Raw genomic sequence first — 10,000 nt, 5'->3', positions numbered from 1 at the left:
CAACCATTGATCCGTGTTCCTCGTTCAATTCCCAAAGTGTTACTCTAATGGTTCGTACGCGGTCGCCGTGCTAGTTTTCGAGAAAAACTCGAAAAACTCCAATCGCTCCGAAATATTTCAAAGTCCCGGCGGGTTTCAAAGTCTTTCGGCACCGTCGTCCGACGGCGACGAAAATCGTCAAATCTTCGGAAACAACCATTGATCCGTGTTCCTCGTTCAATTCCCAAAGTGTTACTCTAATGGTTCGTACGCGGTCGCCGTGCTAGTTTTCGAGAAAAACTCGAAAAACTCCAAATCGCTCCGAAATATTTCAAAGTCCCGGCGGGTTTCAAAGTCTTTCGGCACCGTCGTCCGACGGCGACGAAAATCGTCAAATCTTCGGAAACAACCATTGATCCGTGTTCCTCGTTCAATTCCCAAAGTGTTACTCTAATGGTTCGTACGCGGTCGCCGTGCTAGTTTTCGAGAAAAACTCGAAAAACTCCAATCGCTCCGAAATATTTCAAAGTCCCGGCGGGTTTCAAAGTCTTTCGGCACCGTCGTCCGACAGCGACGAAAATCGTCAAATCTTCGGAAACAACCATTGATCCGTGTTCCTCGTTCAATTCCCAAAGTGTTACTCTAATGGTTCGTACGCGGTCGCCGTGCTAGTTTTCGAGAAAAACTCGAAAAACTCCAATCGCTCCGAAATATTTCAAAGTCCCGGCGGGTTTCAAAGTCTTTCGGCACCGTCGTCCGACAGCGACGAAAATCGTCAAATCTTCGGAAACAACCATTGATCCGTGTTCCTCGTTCAATTCCCAAAGTGTTACTCTAATGGTTCGTACGCGGTCGCCGTGCTAGTTTTCGAGAAAAACTCGAAAAACTCCAATCGCTCCGAAATATTTCAAAGTCCCGGCGGGTTTCAAAGTCTTTCGGCACCGTCGTCCGACAGCGACGAAAATCGTCAAATCTTCGGAAACAACCATTGATCCGTGTTCCTCGTTCAATTCCCAAAGTGTTACTCTAATGGTTCGTACGCGGTCGCCGTGCTAGTTTTCGAGAAAAACTCGAAAAACTCCAATCGCTCCGAAATATTTCAAAGTCCCGGCGGGTTTCAAAGTCTTTCGGCACCGTCGTCCGACAGCGACGAAAATCGTCAAATCTTCGGAAACAACCATTGATCCGTGTTCCTCGTTCAATTCCCAAAGTGTTACTCTAATGGTTCGTACGCGGTCGCCGTGCTAGTTTTCGAGAAAAACTCGAAAAACTCCAATCGCTCCGAAATATTTCAAAGTCCCGGCGGGTTTCAAAGTCTTTCCGGCACCGTCGTCCGACAGCGACGAAAATCGTCAAATCTTCGGAAACAACCATTGATCCGTGTTCCTCGTTCAATTCCCAAAGTGTTACTCTAATGGTTCGTACGCGGTCGCCGTGCTAGTTTTCGAGAAAAACTCGAAAAACTCCAATCGCTCCGAAATATTTCAAAGTCCCGGCGGGTTTCAAAGTCTTTCGGCACCGTCGTCCGACGGCGACGAAAATCGTCAAATCTTCGGAAACAACCATTGATCCGTGTTCCTCGTTCAATTCCCAAAGTGTTACTCTAATGGTTCGTACGCGGTCGCCGTGCTAGTTTTCGAGAAAAACTCGAAAAACTCCAATCGCTCCGAAATATTTCAAAGTCCCGGCGGGTTTCAAAGTCTTTCGGCACCGTCGTCCGACGGCGACGAAAATCGTCAAATCTTCGGAAACAACCATTGATCCGTGTTCCTCGTTCAATTCCCAAAGTGTTACTCTAATGGTTCGTACGCGGTCGCCGTGCTAGTTTTCGAGAAAAACTCGAAAAACTCCAATCGCTCCGAAATATTTCAAAGTCCCGGCGGGTTTCAAAGTCTTTCGGCACCGTCGTCCGACGGCGACGAAAATCGTCAAATCTTCGGAAACAACCATTGATCCGTGTTCCTCGTTCAATTCCCAAAGTGTTACTCTAATGGTTCGTACGCGGTCGCCGTGCTAGTTTTTCGAGAAAAACTCGAAAAACTCCAATCGCTCCGAAATATTTCAAAGTCCCGGCGGGTTTCAAAGTCTTTCGGCACCGTCGTCCGACAGCGACGAAAATCGTCAAATCTTCGGAAACAACCATTGATCCGTGTTCCTCGTTCAATTCCCAAAGTGTTACTCTAATGGTTCGTACGCGGTCGCCGTGCTAGTTTTCGAGAAAAACTCGAAAAACTCCAATCGCTCCGAAATATTTCAAAGTCCCGGCGGGTTTCAAAGTCTTTCGGCACCGTCGTCCGACAGCGACGAAAATCGTCAAATCTTCGGAAACAACCATTGATCCGTGTTCCTCGTTCAATTCCCAAAGTGTTACTCTAATGGTTCGTACGCGGTCGCCGTGCTAGTTTTCGAGAAAAACTCGAAAAACTCCAATCGCTCCGAAATATTTCAAAGTCCCGGCGGGTTTCAAAGTCTTTCGGCACCGTCGTCCGACAGGCGACGAAAATCGTCAAATCTTCGGAAACAACCATTGATCCGTGTTCCTCGTTCAATTCCCAAAGTGTTACTCTAATGGTTCGTACGCGGTCGCCGTGCTAGTTTTCGAGAAAAACTCGAAAAACTCCAATCGCTCCGAAATATTTCAAAGTCCCGGCGGGTTTCAAAGTCTTTCGGCACCGTCGTCCGACGGCGACGAAAATCGTCAAATCTTCGGAAACAACCATTGATCCGTGTTCCTCGTTCAATTCCCAAAGTGTTACTCTAATGGTTCGTACGCGGTCGCCGTGCTAGTTTTCGAGAAAAACTCGAAAAACTCCAATCGCTCCGAAATATTTCAAAGTCCCGGCGGGTTTCAAAGTCTTTCGGCACCGTCGTCCGACGGCGACGAAAATCGTCAAATCTTCGGAAACAACCATTGATCCGTGTTCCTCGTTCAATTCCCAAAGTGTTACTCTAATGGTTCGTACGCGGTCGCCGTGCTAGTTTTCGAGAAAAACTCGAAAAACTCCAATCGCTCCGAAATATTTCAAAGTCCCGGCGGGTTTCAAAGTCTTTCGGCACCGTCGTCCGACGGCGACGAAAATCGTCAAATCTTCGGAAACAACCATTGATCCGTGTTCCTCGTTCAATTCCCAAAGTGTTACTCTAATGGTTCGTACGCGGTCGCCGTGCTAGTTTTCGAGAAAAACTCGAAAAACTCCAATCGCTCCGAAATATTTCAAAGTCCCGGCGGGTTTCAAAGTCTTTCGGCACCGTCGTCCGACAGCGACGAAAATCGTCAAATCTTCGGAAACAACCATTGATCCGTGTTCCTCGTTCAATTCCCAAAGTGTTACTCTAATGGTTCGTACGCGGTCGCCGTGCTAGTTTTCGAGAAAAACTCGAAAAACTCCAATCGCTCCGAAATATTTCAAAGTCCCGGCGGGTTTCAAAGTCTTTCGGCACCGTCGTCCGACAGCGACGAAAATCGTCAAATCTTCGGAAACAACCATTGATCCGTGTTCCTCGTTCAATTCCCAAAGTGTTACTCTAATGGTTCGTACGCGGTCGCCGTGCTAGTTTTCGAGAAAAACTCGAAAAACTCCAATCGCTCCGAAATATTTCAAAGTCCCGGCGGGTTTCAAAGTCTTTCGGCACCGTCGTCCGACGGCGACGAAAATCGTCAAATCTTCGGAAACAACCATTGATCCGTGTTCCTCGTTCAATTCCCAAAGTGTTACTCTAATGGTTCGTACGCGGTCGCCGTGCTAGTTTTCGAGAAAAACTCGAAAAACTCCAATCGCTCCGAAATATTTCAAAGTCCCGGCGGGTTTCAAAGTCTTTCGGCACCGTCGTCCGACGGCGACGAAAATCGTCAAATCTTCGGAAACAACCATTGATCCGTGTTCCTCGTTCAATTCCCAAAGTGTTACTCTAATGGTTCGTACGCGGTCGCCGTGCTAGTTTTCGAGAAAAACTCGAAAAACTCCAATCGCTCCGAAATATTTCAAAGTCCCGGCGGGTTTCAAAGTCTTTCGGCACCGTCGTCCGACAGCGACGAAAATCGTCAAATCTTCGGAAACAACCATTGATCCGTGTTCCTCGTTCAATTCCCAAAGTGTTACTCTAATGGTTCGTACGCGGTCGCCGTGCTAGTTTTCGAGAAAAACTCGAAAAACTCCAATCGCTCCGAAATATTTCAAAGTCCCGGCGGGTTTCAAAGTCTTTCGGCACCGTCGTCCGACAGCGACGAAAATCGTCAAATCTTCGGAAACAACCATTGATCCGTGTTCCTCGTTCAATTCCCAAAGTGTTACTCTAATGGTTCGTACGCGGTCGCCGTGCTAGTTTTCGAGAAAAACTCGAAAAACTCCAATCGCTCCGAAATATTTCAAAGTCCCGGCGGGTTTCAAAGTCTTTCGGCACCGTCGTCCGACAGCGACGAAAATCGTCAAATCTTCGGAAACAACCATTGATCCGTGTTCCTCGTTCAATTCCCAAAGTGTTACTCTAATGGTTCGTACGCGGTCGCCGTGCTAGTTTTCGAGAAAAACTCGAAAAACTCCAATCGCTCCGAAATATTTCAAAGTCCCGGCGGGTTTCAAAGTCTTTCGGCACCGTCGTCCGACGGCGACGAAAATCGTCAAATCTTCGGAAACAACCATTGATCCGTGTTCCTCGTTCAATTCCCAAAGTGTTACTCTAATGGTTCGTACGCGGTCGCCGTGCTAGTTTTCGAGAAAAACTCGAAAAACTCCAATCGCTCCGAAATATTTCAAAGTCCCGGCGGGTTTCAAAGTCTTTCGGCACCGTCGTCCGACAGCGACGAAAATCGTCAAATCTTCGGAAACAACCATTGATCCGTGTTCCTCGTTCAATTCCCAAAGTGTTACTCTAATGGTTCGTACGCGGTCGCCGTGCTAGTTTTCGAGAAAAACTCGAAAAACTCCAATCGCTCCGAAATATTTCAAAGTCCCGGCGGGTTTCAAAGTCTTTCGGCACCGTCGTCCGACAGCGACGAAAATCGTCAAATCTTCGGAAACAACCATTGATCCGTGTTCCTCGTTCAATTCCCAAAGTGTTACTCTAATGGTTCGTACGCGGTCGCCGTGCTAGTTTTCGAGAAAAACTCGAAAAACTCCAATCGCTCCGAAATATTTCAAAGTCCCGGCGGGTTTCAAAGTCTTTCGGCACCGTCGTCCGACAGCGACGAAAATCGTCAAATCTTCGGAAACAACCATTGATCCGTGTTCCTCGTTCAATTCCCAAAGTGTTACTCTAATGGTTCGTACGCGGTCGCCGTGCTAGTTTTCGAGAAAAACTCGAAAAACTCCAATCGCTCCGAAATATTTCAAAGTCCCGGCGGGTTTCAAAGTCTTTCGGCACCGTCGTCCGACAGCGACGAAAATCGTCAAATCTTCGGAAACAACCATTGATCCGTGTTCCTCGTTCAATTCCCAAAGTGTTACTCTAATGGTTCGTACGCGGTCGCCGTGCTAGTTTTCGAGAAAAACTCGAAAAACTCCAATCGCTCCGAAATATTTCAAAGTCCCGGCGGGTTTCAAAGTCTTTCGGCACCGTCGTCCGACAGCGACGAAAAATCGTCAAATCTTCGGAAACAACCATTGATCCGTGTTCCTCGTTCAATTCCCAAAGTGTTACTCTAATGGTTCGTACGCGGTCGCCGTGCTAGTTTTCGAGAAAAACTCGAAAAACTCCAATCGCTCCGAAATATTTCAAAGTCCCGGCGGGTTTCAAAGTCTTTCGGCACCGTCGTCCGACAGCGACGAAAATCGTCAAATCTTCGGAAACAACCATTGATCCGTGTTCCTCGTTCAATTCCCAAAGTGTTACTCTAATGGTTCGTACGCGGTCGCCGTGCTAGTTTTCGAGAAAAACTCGAAAAACTCCAATCGCTCCGAAATATTTCAAAGTCCCGGCGGGTTTCAAAGTCTTTCGGCACCGTCGTCCGACAGCGACGAAAATCGTCAAATCTTCGGAAACAACCATTGATCCGTGTTCCTCGTTCAATTCCCAAAGTGTTACTCTAATGGTTCGTACGCGGTCGCCGTGCTAGTTTTCGAGAAAAACTCGAAAAACTCCAATCGCTCCGAAATATTTCAAAGTCCCGGCGGGTTTCAAAGTCTTTCGGCACCGTCGTCCGACAGCGACGAAAATCGTCAAATCTTCGGAAACAACCATTGATCCGTGTTCCTCGTTCAATTCCCAAAGTGTTACTCTAATGGTTCGTACGCGGTCGCCGTGCTAGTTTTCGAGAAAAACTCGAAAAACTCCAATCGCTCCGAAATATTTCAAAGTCCCGGCGGGTTTCAAAGTCTTTCGGCACCGTCGTCCGACGGCGACGAAAATCGTCAAATCTTCGGAAACAACCATTGATCCGTGTTCCTCGTTCAATTCCCAAAGTGTTACTCTAATGGTTCGTACGCGGTCGCCGTGCTAGTTTTCGAGAAAAACTCGAAAAACTCCAATCGCTCCGAAATATTTCAAAGTCCCGGCGGGTTTCAAAGTCTTTCGGCACCGTCGTCCGACAGCGACGAAAATCGTCAAATCTTCGGAAACAACCATTGATCCGTGTTCCTCGTTCAATTCCCAAAGTGTTACTCTAATGGTTCGTACGCGGTCGCCGTGCTAGTTTTCGAGAAAAACTCGAAAAACTCCAATCGCTCCGAAATATTTCAAAGTCCCGGCGGGTTTCAAAGTCTTTCGGCACCGTCGTCCGACAGCGACGAAAATCGTCAAATCTTCGGAAACAACCATTGATCCGTGTTCCTCGTTCAATTCCCAAAGTGTTACTCTAATGGTTCGTACGCGGTCGCCGTGCTAGTTTTCGAGAAAAACTCGAAAAACTCCAATCGCTCCGAAATATTTCAAAGTCCCGGCGGGTTTCAAAGTCTTTCGGCACCGTCGTCCGACGGCGACGAAAATCGTCAAATCTTCGGAAACAACCATTGATCCGTGTTCCTCGTTCAATTCCCAAAGTGTTACTCTAATGGTTCGTACGCGGTCGCCGTGCTAGTTTTCGAGAAAAACTCGAAAAACTCCAATCGCTCCGAAATATTTCAAAGTCCCGGCGGGTTTCAAAGTCTTTCGGCACCGTCGTCCGACGGCGACGAAAATCGTCAAATCTTCGGAAACAACCATTGATCCGTGTTCCTCGTTCAATTCCCAAAGTGTTACTCTAATGGTTCGTACGCGGTCGCCGTGCTAGTTTTCGAGAAAAACTCGAAAAACTCCAATCGCTCCGAAATATTTCAAAGTCCCGGCGGGTTTCAAAGTCTTTCGGCACCGTCGTCCGACAGCGACGAAAATCGTCAAATCTTCGGAAACAACCATTGATCCGTGTTCCTCGTTCAATTCCCAAAGTGTTACTCTAATGGTTCGTACGCGGTCGCCGTGCTAGTTTTCGAGAAAAACTCGAAAAACTCCAATCGCTCCGAAATATTTCAAAGTCCCGGCGGGTTTCAAAGTCTTTCGGCACCGTCGTCCGACGGCGACGAAAATCGTCAAATCTTCGGAAACAACCATTGATCCGTGTTCCTCGTTCAATTCCCAAAGTGTTACTCTAATGGTTCGTACGCGGTCGCCGTGCTAGTTTTCGAGAAAAACTCGAAAAACTCCAATCGCTCCGAAATATTTCAAAGTCCCGGCGGGTTTCAAAGTCTTTCGGCACCGTCGTCCGACAGCGACGAAAATCGTCAAATCTTCGGAAACAACCATTGATCCGTGTTCCTCGTTCAATTCCCAAAGTGTTACTCTAATGGTTCGTACGCGGTCGCCGTGCTAGTTTTCGAGAAAAACTCGAAAAACTCCAATCGCTCCGAAATATTTCAAAGTCCCGGCGGGTTTCAAAGTCTTTCGGCACCGTCGTCCGACAGCGACGAAAATCGTCAAATCTTCGGAAACAACCATTGATCCGTGTTCCTCGTTCAATTCCCAAAGTGTTACTCTAATGGTTCGTACGCGGTCGCCGTGCTAGTTTTCGAGAAAAACTCGAAAAACTCCAATCGCTCCGAAATATTTCAAAGTCCCGGCGGGTTTCAAAGTCTTTCGGCACCGTCGTCCGACAGCGACGAAAATCGTCAAATCTTCGGAAACAACCATTGATCCGTGTTCCTCGTTCAATTCCCAAAGTGTTACTCTAATGGTTCGTACGCGGTCGCCGTGCTAGTTTTCGAGAAAAACTCGAAAAACTCCAATCGCTCCGAAATATTTCAAAGTCCCGGCGGGTTTCAAAGTCTTTCGGCACCGTCGTCCGACAGCGACGAAAATCGTCAAATCTTCGGAAACAACCATTGATCCGTGTTCCTCGTTCAATTCCCAAAGTGTTACTCTAATGGTTCGTACGCGGTCGCCGTGCTAGTTTTCGAGAAAAACTCGAAAAACTCCAATCGCTCCGAAATATTTCAAAGTCCCGGCGGGTTTCAAAGTCTTTCGGCACCGTCGTCCGACAGCGACGAAAATCGTCAAATCTTCGGAAACAACCATTGATCCGTGTTCCTCGTTCAATTCCCAAAGTGTTACTCTAATGGTTCGTACGCGGTCGCCGTGCTAGTTTTCGAGAAAAACTCGAAAAACTCCAATCGCTCCGAAATATTTCAAAGTCCCGGCGGGTTTCAAAGTCTTTCGGCACCGTCGTCCGACAGCGACGAAAATCGTCAAATCTTCGGAAACAACCATTGATCCGTGTTCCTCGTTCAATTCCCAAAGTGTTACTCTAATGGTTCGTACGCGGTCGCCGTGCTAGTTTTCGAGTAAAACTCGAAAAACTCCAATCGCTCCGAAATATTTCAAAGTCCCGGCGGGTTTCAAAGTCTTTCGGCACCGTCGTCCGACGGCGACGAAAATCGTCAAATCTTCGGAAACAACCATTGATCCGTGTTCCTCGTTCAATTCCCAAAGTGTTACTCTAATGGTTCGTACGCGGTCGCCGTGCTAGTTTTCGAGAAAAACTCGAAAAACTCCAATCGCTCCGTAAAATTTCAAAGTCCCGAGAAAATTATTTTCGAATATCGTTTTGGACCGTGTATTTATCAGGGTAATGGTGACCGCGGTTGTTTATAATAATTCGTTTAGTCGGTTTACTCTTGGTTCCGACGCTCTCTGCGGCTAAGTCCCAACGTGCCGGCCGAACGGGCTGTTGTAGCGGCGGTTTACGCCCATAAGCGCCCGTGCGTAAGGTACGGCGGCGCCGGCGTTCCGGCCGACCGTTCGGTATCTATAAGGGAGAGCGACGGTTCGAGCGTCTCGGTCGGAGCAGCGTCGGGCGTGTGGCTATTCTATAACCTCGGTTGAGAAGCAGTCACCGCTCCTCGAGATTTTGTCTCGACTGTTCTTACCGTGTTGCGTTTCGGATTTCTCCACACAGCATTACCACGGGTCGGTGTCTAAGACCGAATGGCCCTTATGTGGTGAGCGTCCATAAGTGACGTTGGTGACTCGTATGCACTACTGTGTATGCTTGTACGAAATCATGCATTCAACTCTTTATCCACGCAGATGGACGATTTAAACTTAACGAAACGCTAAGGAAGGCTAGCGTCGGGTACATATAAAGTATCGACCTAAATGATCGAACTTTGAAAGAGGGAGAAAGTAGATACAAACCCAAGAGGTGTCAGATCTCGATATGACTAGCGCGCACATTACGTGCCAACTCGTTATGACCAGCATGGCACGATTCGCGCTTTCCCGTTTGCTCAGCATGCACTTGTCCGCGCTATTACGTACATGACCAGCGTGAATGATACGCGCTTTGTCGATTTGTCCAGCGTGTAGTGGTCCGTGCTTCTACGGTGGATGCTAGCGTGCGTGTACTCCGTGCTTCCCGATGGATGCAGCGGCACGCGTGATACGCGCTTTATCGAGCTTCCGATGCCATTCCTTATTAATAAAGAGGAAATATAATGAATTTTGTCTGAATAATCTGAGACGAGATCTTTCTGTGAACGTATACGAAAAGGGGCACATATCCGAGATTGAAATCTTAGTCAGTGGAAAAATCGGATAGGATATGATGTCGAAGTTG

Source organism: Andrena cerasifolii, unplaced genomic scaffold, assembly GCF_050908995.1.
Source record: "Andrena cerasifolii isolate SP2316 unplaced genomic scaffold, iyAndCera1_principal scaffold0026, whole genome shotgun sequence".
NCBI classification, from domain to species: Eukaryota; Metazoa; Arthropoda; class Insecta; order Hymenoptera; family Andrenidae; genus Andrena; species Andrena cerasifolii.
The sequence above is the reverse complement of the archived record's forward strand: the minus strand, read 5'-3'. Positions refer to the sequence as shown.